Raw genomic sequence first — 17,206 nt, 5'->3', positions numbered from 1 at the left:
CATGGTGTGGGGGTGCTTTTCTCGGTACGGGGTGGGTCCCTTGTACTGGATCGACCGGATTATGGACCAGCATCTCTACGCCCAGATACTTCGGGAAGTAATGCTGCCACACGCCGAGTGGGAGATGGCCCTAAAGTGGCAGTTCCAGCAGGACAATGACCCCAAACATACCGCTAAAACGGTTAAAAAGTGGTTCCAGGGTTATAAGGTAGACGTTATGGAGTGGCCAGCACAGTCCCCTGATCTCAAACCCGTAGAGAACCTATGGGAAATCCAAAAGCTGGTGGAGTCGATGCCGAACCGGGTGCGAGAAGTGATGCGTAATAAGGGTTATACCACCAAGTACTAACCCTGCAAATCGATCACGGTATGAATTTCCTTTTTTTTTTTAATTTTTTTTACCATGAATTCTAAAGCGGTCCTATTTTATGTCGCGTTATTTTAGTCAGTAAGTATGCTTAAAACGCATTTTTAAATAAAGGACAATTGTTTTAACTACGGATGATTTTTATTTCTTCGAAGAATGGTATTTACAATTTGTAAATGGTTTGATGCACTTAAATGGAATAGTGGAAATGGATAGTAAGAAGAAACGATTTCCGCTTGAAGGGCGAATCACGCTTGGCCTACTGTATGATGATAGCACTGATGATACATTCAACTCCGTGCTGAGCTAAAATTTTCAATAATTATTAAACAAAAGTAGTTAAAAACAGGTAGTTCGAAATTGTATCTCTCTTTGTCGGATAATTGATAGGAGCTTTTCTCAGTGTGTTTAGTTTTATGATGATGATTGGGAACGAATGATGATGATAGTAAACAATCTTAAAAGCAGTTGAGTAGAATTCACGAAGTCAACAGGAACTACGGAAGCATTAAATTGTCCACGCGATTGAGTTCATTGGAATCTGAAAATTGGAATCTGGAATAGACAAGAAATTATATTATTTGTAAGTAAAATTAAATTAAAACAATGATATTTACCTAAATTATACATTCTTACCTGATTGTTGCACGAGTGAGTGTGTTGGATTTAGTTGTTGGAAGGAGAATAAGAAAGATTGAGGTTACGAAATTTGTAAGTCGGGTAAAATTACTGAATCTCTATGTTACTAATGAAATATTAATAGCGTTTAGATAAAGATACACAACTAATTGACGGTGTCCTACCAAAAGACGTATCACAATTCTCCCTCAACAGTATTGGCCCAGAGTGTTGAAGCGGTTCCAGGAGCGTTAACGTTGGAGCACGGCAAAGGAGCAGGAAAAAAACTGGTACCGGAGAACATAAAAACGGAGGGAAAGGTGAAGCGGATGATTGAAGCAAATCCCAACGTCTCAAGCCGTGATTTGCCAAAAAAAGATCAACATGTCGCAGAGCTACGTCTAGAATGCAAAGAAGAGAGCTGGACTACCCAAACCACGATGGGCGGTAACAATCGACGGCTAAAACTCGAGCACGGAAGCTCTACAAGAAGATGCTGACAGAATATGGCTTTTGTGTGATGGATGAAGAAACGTATATAGAAGCCGATTTCAAGCTTTCATCAGGAAGAGCAAGTTCGATGTGGACGACAAATTCAAGAAGGAGAGAATGTCAAAGTTCACCTCCAAATATCTCGTTTGGCAGGCCATCTGCTCTTGCGGACTGAGGAGTGAGCCGTTCGTGACAAAGGGCACAGTAAATAGATCTCGCCATTTACTGTGCCAAATCTGAGTGCCTCGAGAAGCGCCTTTTGCCGTTCATCCAGCTGCAGCACGACGAAGCTCCGCTATTTTGGCCAGATTTGTCATCATTCCACTATACTAAATGTGTTTTGGGTGGTATGAGGCCAATTCTGTCCATTTTGTTCCAGAGGACATGAACCCGCCAAACTGTCCGGAGCTGCGCCCGGTAGAGCAGTACTGGGCACGGAACTTCGGAAGAGCAACAAGATAATCAAAGACGAGAAGGACATGTTAAGAAAATGAAAAAAAAAATCTGAGAAACTGGTACCGGATGACACTGTAAAGACTTTGATGGAGGGCATCAAGGGCATCAAATGTATAAAACTACCCTAAAATTTGCCTTTGATTCTAAAAATTATAAGAAAATTGGCAAAACATTTTCGGTGTCGCAATAATTTCGTGTTCGCCCTTTATAACGACGCAAGTTAAAGAAAAATGAATAATGAATGCTCAACAGTGTTGCCGACATTTTTATAGATATTTGAAGTATAAGGGTAGTGTGAGAATTTTCTCCAAAATTTCTGTAGAAAATGACAAAATTTTCGAAATTAGTCTGAGCAAAAAACCACAACCTAAACTTTAAATTCAACAGATTTTCATAATATTTAGTTTCGTTTAATGATGACTCCTTAAAAAAATTCCAAGATGTCAAACGACTTAAAAATGCATAAAACATCGAAATAGTAGTAATCTACATGTTTCAAAATATAAATTTCATCATTTAGAAATGTTTTACAGATTTCGGATTTCGTTGGCTAATGTATGATGTTTTTTTTTGTCATTTGAAGTAAATTGAAATTTTATTCGAATCCATGGAAAAAAAGATACCTAATATATTTTCGAGATTCCTGGAAACGATCTTCTCGTTATTTTTTAATGATTTCCTGTAGTTATCGTTCAACGTACAGTTTGAAGCTCAACTTTTTTAAACGTTAACTCATTTAGGGTACCCGGAAGAAACCGTTCATTTAGCCCAGAAAACTTTGATGTAACCGTGACCAAATGAATGTCTATTTCGCTCGAAAACAAATAAAATCACCTCCTCGAAAGGTTCAACAGACAATGCTATGCTTTTTTCAGGCGAATTCTCTAGCTGAGCTACATATTCGTAGGTATTCGGATTCTATTTCATTCAGGGTGCGTTCCCTGAAAAAGAACTTTTGCCGGTGGTGCAGGGTTTTGGTCCCGTAATTCGGGGATACTACCGTGCGACGCTTCCAGAAGCGGGACTGTGTTATTTGTCACGACCCATGAACAGAAATAAATCATCCATCCTACATATCACATTGTGTAGATTTCCTGCGAGTTTCGGTGAATCAGAAGAAGTAGGACGGCAAAAAAACATGACTGTTGAATCGAAGTCTGTAGGTAGGCCCAACCAAAGACATGACGAAACGGTGTCGTATGGCATTCGTTTTGTCTTCTCATGATGCTGCTCATGAGAGGGCCAATTCTTTGAAGACGGATTTCTCTGCTGATTACATTCATTGGAATTCGATGGAAATGTATAACAGCAGCCAGCAAGAGGGAGGAATCTTCCTATCACGTTCCCTTTTATGAAATGTGCCTCGGAATGAACCATAACGTGTTTATCACATGAGAGTGGCTCCAGAGAGTACGATGTTTCTCGTAATTAATAGCAGTTTAGTTGCTTTAGTGAATAAAAGAGTCTATTGAGGCAAAATTTCAGTTGGAAGCTGATTTAAAATTAATCAAAAACCAACTTATTTCGCCTATATTTGAGTTTCCATCAGACTATGTAATATCATATGGCCAATTTCCCACCTAGTTGCGAGACGAAAGGAGAAATTTTATCCTAATCCAAATATTGACAGTTCTCAAAAAAAAATGTTTGTTGATGTTTCCTTTTTCTAAGTAGGTACAGCGTCGTCGTTGTCGTCGACGTCATCACGATAGAGATGTAAATATTCAAATACTCCACGCTAGCGGGGAGGCCACGAAATGGAAAAAGGTTCTCCAAAATTCATTGCCTAAAAAAATAACGCTTTTAGAGTGTAGTTAATAGGTACACGCAAAAGCTTACCCGGGCCTTTGATAGTCGGGGAATAATCCCGTCAACGGACTCATCTGTTTACATGTTTATCCATAGTAAGATTACGGTTATTGGAAAATATCGCCCGCGGATTCGTTCCATCCTTAGAACATTGGGCGGTGTGCGGCTCATAAAGTGGCTCAAATTTCTAAACACCTTGCGGCGTGGATGAGACGGATATGAGCTAAACCAACTTTCCTTCCGATGCTCGATGGCGATGGCGATGGCAACACGGCCATACGCGTAGCGCCGCAAGGCAATCGACCTTCTACACATAGGTTTCCGGACGTAGTCATCGTCCGTTCGCTCGCTAATAACAACACAGCAGCTGTCAGCAAATTTGAACACATTCTGGGCGGAAAGTTTCTCTTTCTCTAGTAAGATAGCTAAATATTTGCTCTTGTTCCGAGGTTGGGTGGCCGTTTCAATTCCGTTGCATGTGGATCCACTAATTCATTACTTTATTCTGTTTCAATAAATTTTATATGGTAAAATATTATGATTTTTTTTTATTTTCTAAAATATTTTTTTGCATAGATTTGCCGTTTTAACATTATGCGTCATTCGTGACTTGCACTTTTATGGCAGGACCAGTCCAGTTCAACTTTGTTTCATGTTTTCCCTTTAAATTCTAACTTTTAGCCATGAGACTATTAAAAAATTTCGTCAAACAAATTAAGAAAAATAAACACTTCTCGGTTGATCTCTTTTTTTTTTTTTTGTTAAATTTTCATTCAATATTCCGAATTATTTCGTGGATTTTTAAACTAAACTTCAGTCATGAGTATAAATTAAAATTCCCGATTTTTATTTTATGCAAGTGTGGATTTGAAATTAATATTTTGAATTGAATTTACGTTGATTCAGACCCCGAAAATTCAGAATCACACCAAGGTCTTTCACATGTTTAACTCGGGTAACTGCGTCTTGTTCAGGATAATAATCTGTCGATAGAGAGAGCCTTTAGCGAGAAAATGAAATCTCTGTGCGATTGTTACGATTCAAGGGAAGGCAGTTGACATAACGCCAGATGGCGAAGATGTTAAACTTGCTCTAGGGACCGAATGTCAAAAAGGTCCTTAATAAAAAAAATAATAATAATAAAAACTTGCTCTACAAGAAGTTAAAATCTTTGGGGCTGTTGATGGGGAAAACACAATTTCAAGTCATCGGCATACGCTAGTTTTGGTCCATCGGGAAGCAACAGCACGTCGTTGAAATAGATCAGGAATACTATGGGTCCTAGGTGGCTCCCTTGAGGCACTCCAGAAAGGGAAGGGAATTGATAGGAAATGATTCAGGTAGCTATGGAACCATTCCAGTAAAGAGCCGCAAATATCGATACGATCTAGTTTGGCGAACGCTGTTTTGTGGTTCACCTTGCCGAAAGTCGTGGACAGGTCGATGTAGATGACATCGTTTTGAGATCCCATAGCAAAACTGTCTTTTACGCTAGACGTGAACTTCAACAGGTTTGTAGTCAAGCGCTTAGGCATGAATCCATGTTGTTCGTTAGAGCAATGAAAATTGCAATACCAGAAAAATGGATCTTATAAAACCAGCTCAAAAAGGTTGGCAGTCGCACATAAGGCAGAAATACCGCGATACTTGTTAACATTCTTCCTGTCACCTTTTTTTGTCGACCGGAAGAATGTAAGCCTCTCTCCCAATGTAAGGGAACGTGAATTAAGTGAGCGATGCTTGGAGTCAGCATATGTCAGCATATGTGGAATGTGTAACTTTAGAGCAAGTTCACTGGTGTTGTGAAAAAGTGATAGAAATTTCGACACTTGTAGCACATTTTGAAAAATTTTCCTTGCCAAAATGTGTTCAAGATCTTTAGACGTAGTATTTTTTCACAGCACTGTTTCTATTTCAGCCGTATGTGATAGAAATCGAGCTATTTTTGCATCACAGCATGCGAAAATAGAACACGTGTTGTTAAGAAAATTGAAGGCCGAACTGAATGGATTTCTTTAAGCACCTCCTGCGTAGTTTTCCGCTAGAGAGATACAAATCTGCCATCTGTTGTTTTTATTTAAAACCCTTTTTAATTTTATCAGATGGCGGTACTGAAGCGAATCAGGTTAGGGTGACATGAAATCATTCAGATTTTAGATAAATTCAACTGTAAATTGAAATTGGTGCTAGTGAATTGATCAAATGACTGGTCATAACATTTTCATTCCTCAACTGTTTAATAAAAAACCTTTGAATTACTTCAATGGAATGAAAAAGATTATTTTTAATAATATTAAAAACTTCTCAGATGTTCCAACTGACATTCAGCTATATTGAAATAAAGCTATTCTTATGTTTTTTTATCAAGAATCCAATTTTACCTTTACCTTCAAAACAATGATAACGATTTTCAATTTAGCTATTTTTCCTTATGTCTATCAATCAATTTAATATATTTTTTTTTATGGTTTTCAAAATTTTATTAACATCTACGGTTTTTAGAACGTATAGCATTCCAAATTTCCCGGTTTTATCCGGGCGTGCCCAAATATTCAAGGAAAATATCGAGGCGAGTCCGTATCAGCCCGGATACCCGGATTTTAATAAAACGGTCCGGGTTTTGTCTGGATGTATTCACATAATTTACTGAATTTACCAAAAAATCAAATTGAGTAATGATTTGTTTTAATTTCTTATCCGAAAACGAATAATTCATAATTATTTTCATCAAAATTATTGAACAATTTTTGAAGCATTGAACATAATTTGATGTGCTTCGACGAAAATTTAAAGGTTCAAGTTTCTTCTATCTTTTCCTGATTATGTCCGAATAATGGATACATTTTGCTCTAATTTGTCCGGATAATATCCGGTGTTTTGTATTTGAAAATTTCAAATTGAAGTTCTGCTGAAAAGTTCTGAAAAGCATAATATAAGTTAATTGTTTTTCGCACTACTGACACTCGATAGAAATCGGGCAAGCGACCATTTTCATTCTCTACGCTGCTTATTTGTCGGAGAGTTGCTGTGCTGAGCTAAGTCGAGTATCGAACTGGAGGGCACCGTAAACGAAGATCTCGTTGGATCAGCAAAAACCGCTCTGGGAGGGACGGTATTTAAGTCCAGACAGGATAAAATCTCTGATAATGAGAATGTCGTCCTCAGCAACGGTGAAGGAACACAATCTAGAAAGGCCGCGGAAAAACGACTCGGCGAAGGTCGCACTTTTCGCACGATCAGGGGGTAGGTACACAATCCCGACGTTGAGCTTCCGAGCACCCTGGTCAATGCGAATCCATACTAGTTCTTCATCGTTCCATGATTAGTTGTCGATGGGAGTGGCTGAAAAACTGGATCAGATGGAGATCAGAACTCCGATGCCGGTGGATTTAATACGGTTGTAAGGACCTCAGTCACAACGGAACACTATGAAGTCGGAGCTGAATACTAGACTAGTAAGGCCTAAGGGTTCTGTGAGTTCTGTCGTTCAGGCCACAGTATCGTACCTGGAGCAACTGACGCTTTGACCACAGTGATTTAAGGACGGGTGGTAAAAAGTGCCGTATCACACAAATGGCCACTTTCAAAAACTGAATTGACAGCTTACGAAAAATGGAGAAGCAAGTACAACATTTTGAAAAGGAAGTGTTACCACCTGTAGTGAATTTGCCTAAATATTTAAACTATGAATTGAAGAGTTTTCTTCCGACTATTGAAAACACAACTTTTCGTGTCAACAAACGTCTTAAATCTGATCTTTTATTTCCCAAGCCTCCTATGACAATTAAGAACTTTTTTTTCTCATATACTACATTCTATCTCTATTCCACTTCCTTTTCACGTGCTAACTGTACGTCAGCAATTGTTATCTTTTCCTTCTTCATACTCATATTTATTCTCAATTCAAAAGGTACATGTAGTAAATTATTTTCCTGTATCATAATTCTAAGAGCACCTTTATCCGTGCTCCAAACAGCCGGTTTAGACCCAAATTCCGACCCGAACAACCGCACTGGTGATCCATTATACCAGTTTCAATTCAACTTTTTTTAGAGCTGGTATAAGGATTGATCCAAAACTAATGAGATTTGGATCCAATTTGACGCAGTTCTAAACCGTTTGACAGTTAATGGAACACGAGTGCAGTTTCCAGTTTTTTCATTGGATCGGATCTAATTTCTTGTATAAATTAGACCCAAGAATAGACCACGAATACAGATGCTCTAACTGTTTTAAATTGCTTTAAATTTATTCCTCGATTCTTTCAGAACCTATATTCATTGATTTTTGCTCCAACTTTTTCAAACTATTTTACTTTTCATTTTTATGTTATTTCCTTATGTTCCCTACACCACCAAACATGGTCTATAATTTTCATTCGATCATTTGAATCTAGACTGCTTTGGAAGTTCACAATCGAATAACTTTTTTCGAGGTCAAAAGAATACTTATAAATTTCAGGTTGCTATGAAAGTCAGTAAAGAAAACATAAAAGTCAAATGAAAGAAACTTTTTCGATTGAAAATCATCGCTTCCATTTTCATGTCTTGTTGAAAATCTTCAAATAAGTAGATTATTAATCTAAAAATAGAAATTATTAGAACGTTTTTTACAGTATCAAGCTGTCAAAATTTTTCAATTTTTTTTAATACTAAATTTTTTTGTTGCTTTAAAATTAATTACTCTTACTTAAATCAAAAATTAATATAAGTATTGAATGAATGTAGACTTATTGGCTTAGTTCCTTTTGAAAATAGTTTATAATCACAAAAAAACTTGATAAAAAATCACATAAAAATATCAATTTTCATTTTCGTTTGAAATTGAAGATCTCGATTTTCATTTGAAAATCAATCACTTTGAAAATCATTAACGTCATCATCATTCGAAACACCGACGAATTTCAACTGAAATCATCGTAAGCAAACTGACAGTAGTATGCTTTGGCCTTTCATTTGAAAGATTTTTCTGTTGTGAATGTGAAAATTGGGGACGCTGCCACCAAATGTGGAGAAATCGTTGCATGGATGGAAATTGATGAAATTTTCAGTGAAGCTACCTAGTAATGTAATGTATACGTGTTCAAAATGGTGACCATTTGTCAAGTGGGTTTTGAGATAACGTCCAATACTCACGATAGACAAAATTTTTTGAGCAGGAACAAGAAAAAATCCTGAAAAGTCTCCGTGGGAGTCCCAAAAACAGCTCGAAATCAACTATTCGAAAAAAGTTCACATGATAAATCGTTTGATAAGTCGTAGAGGACAAAATAGTGATCTAAAATTTGAATAAAAGTGGAGTTTGTTAATTTTATAAAGTGAGAAGAATGTGAGAGTTTTTTCAAGCTCATTCCGAAAATATAAATAGAGCAAGTGATAAAAAATCAAATAATTCTGACTGGTTCGTCTAGCTGTCTTATAAATAGGCCTGACTTATTTCGACAAGGTAGAAAAGTTGCCCACCGCTAAAATAAACAAAATACGGTGGTCAAATCTCGCGAAAAATATTTGGACTGCTTGTGGGGAGATATTTTGAAAAATTTCGTAATGCAGACAAATGAACTCTTTAGCGGTCACTTGGCAGGTTTCTAACCAAAATTTCATCGTTGATAAGTCTCGCCTGTTTTTCCCGGAGCTAAACAAGGAGGAAAAAATTGAAAAATGTAATGTCTAGTACTTGAGGAATTTGCAAATGAAATTATTACATTGAAAATTTCATCAATTTACATCCATTCATTCAAAAGTTATTGACAAAACAAAGTGTTGTATTTTTTTCGAATACTTACCTTATGTATGACCTCAATGAAACTACATGTTTTTTAAGGATATTTTTCCCTGATCACTAAACGCACATCTCCCTAAGTTATAAAAGCTATAGCTATACAAAATCACAGAATGTGTAGTATGTATAAATGACCGCGATTCGATTTTATGAACATAGGAATAGATCATTTGAACTGTAACCACAATGCCAAAGCCGCTGGCACAGTTATGCTTTCGATTGCTACTTTTTTGTACCTGATGAAATCTAATCAGCTGACACTCCGTTTAAACTCCTTAAACATTGAGAAACTTTTGATACTCCACTCCTTCTTTATGACAAAGTTGCTACACCCGGAGATACATATAAACATTCTGGCTCCAACCGCATTCTACAGGTTCCAACAAGCTTTCTTACTTCCTCCTAATCTCTCCATCGAACCAAGCTTCAGAACTGAACCTTATTGAACTATTTTGAACCTTACGATATTACACATTTCTGCAGTACTGAACTGCTTCTAACATTGTATATGGCATTCACGTCAAGGAGTTAAAGAATAATTCAAAGTGCATTTATATTTTAAAATGCGTCAAATTAAAAAGAAATTATTTCTTTTTAATTTGACGCATTTTAAAATATAAATGCTCTTTAAAATTTCAATGAAAACAGTCAATCTTTGCACATGTTGTTTTCCACACATTTCAAACGTGCCAACTTTCCAAACCATTTACTTATCTAAATGTGCGAAACGAACAACAAATCGGAAATAACATTAAACAAAAAGGGCGACTTGTAACAAGTCCCCCAACACGTTTACCTTGTGTTCCTACTACCCACTTTCAAAAGAACAACAACAAGCCGGGGCAGTCGAAAGATCCTTTCATCAACCACCCCGGCATTTTCAAGAACCGTCAAAATCTAACCAAGTCGACCTTCACAGCCGGGAGCAGCCATTGCTTCTGCTTCCCTATTGTTCTCTGGCTTGACTATTGTTGCTTTGCATTCGATGTCAGCAGCCATCACCTGTCAGTCGGGTTCATTTTTGTTCTTTGTTTTGGAGGGATAGATTTGCTTTTAAACACAGAATCCCGCCAGCAGGCAGATGCTGAACGTAAAACAGTTCCTAGAACCAAAGCTGTTTCTATCTCTCTGTTTTACCCTAACAGAAGTGACAACTAGATGGCGGGACGAGATTCGTTCTACTGTTCTGTTGCTAGTTGGCGATGAGTTGAGCAACTTTTCTTGGTAGTTGGCGTTGATTTTTGTTGTTGTTAGTAGTTCTTTTTACAGTTTATTCGAGTTGCTGGAAACTGTTTTCAATTGTTGTTCGTTGTCTGTCTGCCTACAAGCATTCTAAAAAGGTACGAAAATACCTAAACACCTTTTGGCGGGAACAGAACAGGTTGTCGTTGTTGAGATTTGCCTCTTTCCAAGCTATTCTGAGGAAATGCTTGTTTTAAATTTCTATGGCAACTGACGGCATCAAATTGAGATTTTGTTTTTTGCGATTTCAGATCAAAGTTTCCCGTTTTAAAGCTTACATTTTCAAGAAAAATTTATCCAAACAACTTTGTTGAGTTAATTTAACATCCAAGATAAGTGTTCGTCAACTTTTTTACCTTGGATTATTTTGTGGGATTCATTTGAAAAGATTGAGGAAATTTAAAATTCAGATCAACTACTTGTGATGGTGGCGAAAAGACTAATTTTTTTCGGGTCGGTGCTCACATTTCCTTCCCAAAATTTTCCGGCATCCAAATTTTAATGGGTGTTGACTAATCCCGTTGAATGAGTCTGTCTGTATTTTATTAAATTGCCTTGAATTCGTACGTCCCTCCCCAGTATTTAAGCAAACAACACATTTAAAAGACAATTCTGCTGCAATGCCCATAGTCAAGATCAAATTATGTTTGCTTTCTGATTTTGTTATAATGCTGGATGGTTAGAGTGAGAGGCTGGTGGATGATTGTTCCCTTGTTGGTGCTGTTTTCTGTATGCGTGAATCGAATCGAATCGAATCATCCCCTAGATTGCGAAATTAAACGTCTGAAGTTAATAAGAAAACAACTCTTAAAATCAAGACAAGAGAAAATAACCGAAAAATCTACTCTTTTGTGGTAAGAGCCTACTTGGTTGAATGATTCAACTGAATCAAAGTAATCGAAAGATTCCTTTTAATTCAACCACGGTACCGTGGTTGAATTAAAAGGAATCTTTCGATTACTTTGATTCAGCGAAAAATCTAATCAAATCACAAACTCTCTGGAGCCACGATTGGAAAAATAATTCCTTAACCTCAAATCAAAACAATCAAAATTCATTGTCAAAATTGTCAAAACTGTCAAAATTGTCAAAATTGTTTAAACTGTCAAATTGTCAAAATTGTCAAAATTGTCAAAATTGTCAAAATTGTCAAAATTGTCAAAATTGTCAAATTTGTCAAAATTGTCAAAATTGTCAAAATTGTCAAAATTGTCAAAATTGTCAAAATTGTCAAAATTGTCAAAATTGTCAAAATTGTCAAAATTGTCAAAATTGTCAAAATTGTCAAAATTGTCAAAATTGTCAAAATTGTCAAAATTGTCAAAATTGTCAAAATTGTCAAAATTGTCAAAATTGTCAAAATTGTCAAAATTTCAAAATTTCAAAATTGTCAAAATGTTCAAAATTGTCAAAATTGTCAAAATTGTCAAAATTGTCAAAATTGTCAAAATTGTCAAAATTGTCAAAATTGTCAAAATTGTCAAAATTGTCAAAATTGTCAAAATTGTCAAAATTGTCAAAATTGTCAAAATTGTCAAAATTGTCAAAATTGTCAAAATTGTCAAAATTGTCAAAATTGTCATAATTGTCAAAATTGTCAAAATTGTCAAAATTGTCAAAATTGTCAAAATTGTCAAAATTGTCAAAATTGTCAAAATTGTCAAAATTGTCAAAATTGTCAAAATTGTCAAAATTGTCAAAATTGTCAAAATTGTCAAAATTGTCAAAATTGTCAAAATTGTCAAAATTGTCAAAATTGTCAAAATTGTCAAAATTGTCAAAATTGTCAAAATTGTCAAAATTGTCAAAATTGTCAAAATTGTCAAAATTGTCAAAATTGTCAAAATTGTCAAAATTGTCAAAATTGTCAAAATTGTCAAAATTGTCAAAATTGTCAAAATTGTCAAAATTGTCAAAATTGTCAAAATTGTCAAAATTGTCAAAATTGTCAAAATTGTCAAAATTGTCAAAATTGTCAAAATTGTCAAAATTGTCAAAATTGTCAAAATTGTCAAAATTGTCAAAATTGTCAAAATTGTCAAAATTGTCAAAATTGTCAAAATTGTCAAAATTGTCAAAATTGTCAAAATTGTCAAAATTGTCAAAATTGTCAAAATTGTCAAAATTGTCAAAATTGTCAAAATTGTCAAAATTGTCAAAATTGTCAAAATTGTCAAAATTGTCAAAATTGTCAAAATTGTCAAAATTGTCAAAGTTGTAAAAATTGTCAAAATTGTCAAAATTGTCAAAATTGTCAAAATTGTCAAAATTGTCAAAATTGTCAAAATTGTCAAAATTGTCAAAATTGTCAAAATTGTCAAAATTGTCAAAATTGTCAAAATTGTCAAAATTGTCAAAATTGTCAAAATTGTCAAAATTGTCAAAATTGTCAAAGTTGTCAAAATTGTCAAAATTGTCAAAATTGTCAAAACTGTCAAAATTGTCCACATTGTCAAAATTGACAAATTTGTCAAAATTGTACAGTTCTATTAAATTTTGTAAAATTCAGTTAAATTTTATAAAATTTTGGAAAATTCATTAAAATTCTGTAAGTTACTATAAATTTTTGTTAAATTCTGTAAAGTTCGGTATAGTTCAGAAAAAAATTTAAAATTCTGTAAAATTTTTAAATATCTTTTAAATTTTTGTGAGATTATTTAAAATTTCGTAAAATGTTGTCTAATTTTGTAATTTTTTTATAAATTTGTAACATTTTGTTAAATTTTGAAAAATTCTGCTAACTTCTGTAAAATTCTGTATTATTCTGTAGAACTCGGTCAAATTTTGTGAAATTCCATGAATTTTTGTAGAATTCTGTAAAACTCTATCAAATTGTGAAATTTTGTAAAATTCTGCAGAGTTCTTTAAAGTTCTGTAAAATTCTGTTAAATTCTGTAAAATTCTGTTAAATTCTGTTAAATTCTGTTAAATTCTGTAAAATTCTGTTAAATTTTGTTAAATTCTGTAAAATTCTGTTGAATTCTGTTAAATTCTGTTAAATTCTGATAAATTCTGATAAATTCTGCAAAATTCTGTAAAATTCTGTAAAATTCTAAAAAAAATTCTGTACAATTCTGAAAAATTCTGTAAAGTTCTGTAAAATTCTGTAAAATTCTGTAAAATTCTGTAAAATTCTGAAAATTTCTGTAAAATTTTGTACATTTCTGAAAAATTCTGTAACATTTATAAACGCCATATACGTCTTAGTGTCGAAGTATTTAGCAAGGTGAGACGGTGATCGCTGCTGGCATGGGATCAATTCCTATCCGGTATTTGGTGTTAAATGTCAATCTTAAGTTGTCCACTATTATTCAGTCTGTAAAGCCTAAATCGGTTAAGACGGTGTACGTCTTTAAAAAAAACACTCTGTTGTTTTGAAAAATTTTGTATTTTTTATTTTAATAGTTTGAGAAAATATGTAAAATTTTGTAAAGCTTTTTAAAATTTTCTGAAAAATTAAAAATTCATAAGCATTTGTAGAAATTAAAAAAATTATAAGAATTCGTTAAAATTTGTAAAATTCTGTGAAATTCTGTCAAATTCTGTAAAGTTCTGTAAAATTCTGTAGAATTTCGTAGGATTCTGTAAAATTTTGTAAAATTGTGTTAAATTCTGCAAAATTCTGTAAAATTTTGTAAAATTCTGTAAAATTCGATATAATTCTGTAAAATTCTGTTAAATTCTATAAATTTCTTCAAAAATTCTATGAATTTCTGTAAATTACTGTAAAATTTTGAAAAATTCTGAAAAAAATTTTAAGTTTAAATAAAAGTAAAGCTTAGTAAATATTTGGAAATTAACAAAATGTAACAAAATAATCAAAGCTGTTTTATTTTTTCTAGAAATTTATAATAACTGTGTGAAAGTTGTATCAGAATTTGGTCAAAAATGTCATAATCTTCGCTCTTATTTTCAATGTAAAAAAGGATGTATTGGTTGATTGAATTTTAATATCAGCGCCCATTAACGAAGCAAATCAAATATTTGAGAGTTTGTTTCCATCTTTCATCTTCATCCTAATTAGTTTGAGCGACAAAAAAACGGCACTGGATGAGCTGATTTTTATCCACTCTTCGGAACACTTGTCTTTTTCCCTTCACGGTTTGAACACTTTAATGTTGAAGTTGTTCTGTCTTAATAAAGCTGAAAAAGGAAGGGTGAAGTTTTGGGTGAATTTCAATCCCTACTGGAACACCTTTTCAATGGGCCCAATTATACGGAACGTGTTTTGTTGATCAATTAACAATATCTGTTAGTCAATTTTCCTATAAAATTAAACTTTAAACTTTGTGCTTTGAAAGAAAAATAATTTCCCTTGGACCTTCTTGAAGAAATCTATCCTAGTTAGAGCGATGGCAGGGAGTTTGCCACCGGAAATCGGGTCCGGGGATTGATTTTGAAAGCGTCATCAAAAGGGCGTCGCCGCGCCGTCAGAAAAACACTGATTTTCGTTCGCGAGTTTAGCTCGAGTGAATTATTCAGTAGCACTCGGGTGGAAATTTTGCTACCCCGAATGCTTTAAGGAGCTGGATTTTCCTGGCTGGTTTGAAAAATCGTTCCCTCAATTAGCATTCTTTAGCCTCATTAAATCTTTGCCGGGTCACTTTTAGTGGGTGTTTGTTCGGATTTACTTCCCTAACTCTTTCCATAAACAATTGTTTCACGGGAAGTTTACGCGATTGAACAATCAAATGGACGACAGACAAGGGTGCTTAAGCTTCCGACTTATGATCCCAATTGAACTATAATGAAAATAAACGAGCGACTTATGTGTAGGAGGTGCTAGTGCTGGCCGCTGGCTAACAATAATTCGATTGATGATAAAAATATCCAATTAATGCGTTGCAGCGTGCAGCAAAGTAACAGGTGGGTAGAAAAAGGAGCAGAAAAAAACGACGACAACGATGACAACAAACAAAAACATCAATTTCCACTGGAATGAGTTTAAAATTTAATTAGCGAACAACCGCTGCCGATCGGAAGTGAGAGAGAGAGACAGAGAGTCAGCGTCAGAGTCAGAAAGTCGGCACGAGCTCCCCTAGCATACGTTTTTGTGTTTAAGCCCGACTGATGGAATGATTCATTAAAAAAGTTAAGCCAAAGTTTTTATTAATTTGATGGAATTGTTCAAAAAAATAATCTGAGGAATTTGGATAAACATGCCAGCTTTCAAAAACTAATTTAATGTCCTGAGACGTATCCTTAAACAGCAATTTTATTTGCTGGAGACCAAATTTTAATTACTGTAAAATCAGCAATCCAGATTGCTGGAAACCAGCATTTGGTATTGATAAACAATAAATTCAATTGACATCACCGCTTGTTCCTCGCAAAAAATTGCATGAAAAGTTGTCATGCAATACCTCGCTAGGCACCTAGCAGTGATGTCAACTGAATTTATTGTTTATCAATGCCAAAAGACATACCCCTGTAAAACAGCTAATAACTTTTTTGTCTAATAATATACAAAGTCTTCGACAAAGTTGTTCAGCGAAAAATTTTCTTTACATAATATATAAATTGGCATAAAAAACCATAAGCCGGCTCGGTTCCACAGAAGAATAAAAAATGATGCTGATTTTTAAGTACAAAATATTCAATTTTCCCATACAAACATAAAAGTTCAAATGTAAATGAGTAAGGAAACGTTACTTGAAAATTCGGCAAAAAATCATGGATGAGTTTTGAACCAAAAGAAAGCATTTTAGACCACAGGGTTTGAGAAATTAAAAAATGACCCCAAATCCACTCAGTATTCTGAAGCATAATCTGCGATAATTTCGAGGTAGGGGAGAGGCGGGCTATATGCGCATATTAAGGAAAGTACTCATTTTCTCCCATATTCCAATAGATAGTAGTCTAAAAATTATAAGCACATGACCGAACATCTGTTTTATATAAGTTAGTGCAATTTTTCTGTCAAAATCTCTTACAGTTTTTGCGAAAATAATTTTATAGTAAAGTTAGTCAAAATAGCCGATTGCCGAAAACGGCGTGCTAAATGCGCATATTTTTTATTTTAGTTATATTTCATTTACACTTGCAATATTTGATATTATTTAATTGAAAATGATAGAAACGGATGTTAACCATAGGTCAAGGCTGAAATTTTGTCGAAATTTTAGTTTTCACTAGTTCTTTTGCAATAAACATAGTTAGAGATGTCATATGGCCTTATTTCATGGTAATATTTTGTTTCGGTCGTATTTTTATCGGATGAGTGTTAAGCTCTTCAATTTTCACTCTAAGATTGTGATTAGGGCGTAGATTTAATGTTTAAATGATAAAAAGTTAAAAAAAATATAAGACTTATCTGATTTTTCTTGATAAAGGCATTTAACCTGCGTGATATGGGCATTCAAAACCTGTCTCTTATTCCAATATCTGATCATTTACAACTTTGCCAAAAGCTTCAATTTGTTGAATTTTCGATTCCCAAAT

General features: G+C 34.3%; 1 protein-coding gene across 3 annotated transcripts in view; it reads right to left on the bottom strand.

The window, feature by feature from the left end:
• Nucleotides 1-17,206, bottom strand: part of LOC129739724 (ras-related protein Rab-27A) — a 75,466-nt gene that overhangs the window by 4,989 nt on the left and 53,271 nt on the right. The window contains exon 1 of one of the 3 annotated variants that reach the window (XM_055731230.1): nucleotides 9,528-9,546. The exons of the other annotated variants lie outside the window; for them this stretch is intronic. The gene's annotated coding sequence lies outside the window, so the exon portion shown is untranslated. Of the gene's footprint in view, nucleotides 1-9,527; nucleotides 9,547-17,206 lie in introns of those variants that run through there. 3 annotated transcript variants of the gene reach the window in all.

The sequence above is a fragment of the Uranotaenia lowii genome, chromosome 1 (genome assembly GCF_029784155.1).
Source record: "Uranotaenia lowii strain MFRU-FL chromosome 1, ASM2978415v1, whole genome shotgun sequence".
NCBI lineage: Eukaryota > Metazoa > Arthropoda > Insecta > Diptera > Culicidae > Uranotaenia > Uranotaenia lowii.
The sequence above is the reverse complement of the archived record's forward strand: the minus strand, read 5'-3'. Positions and strand labels throughout refer to the sequence as shown.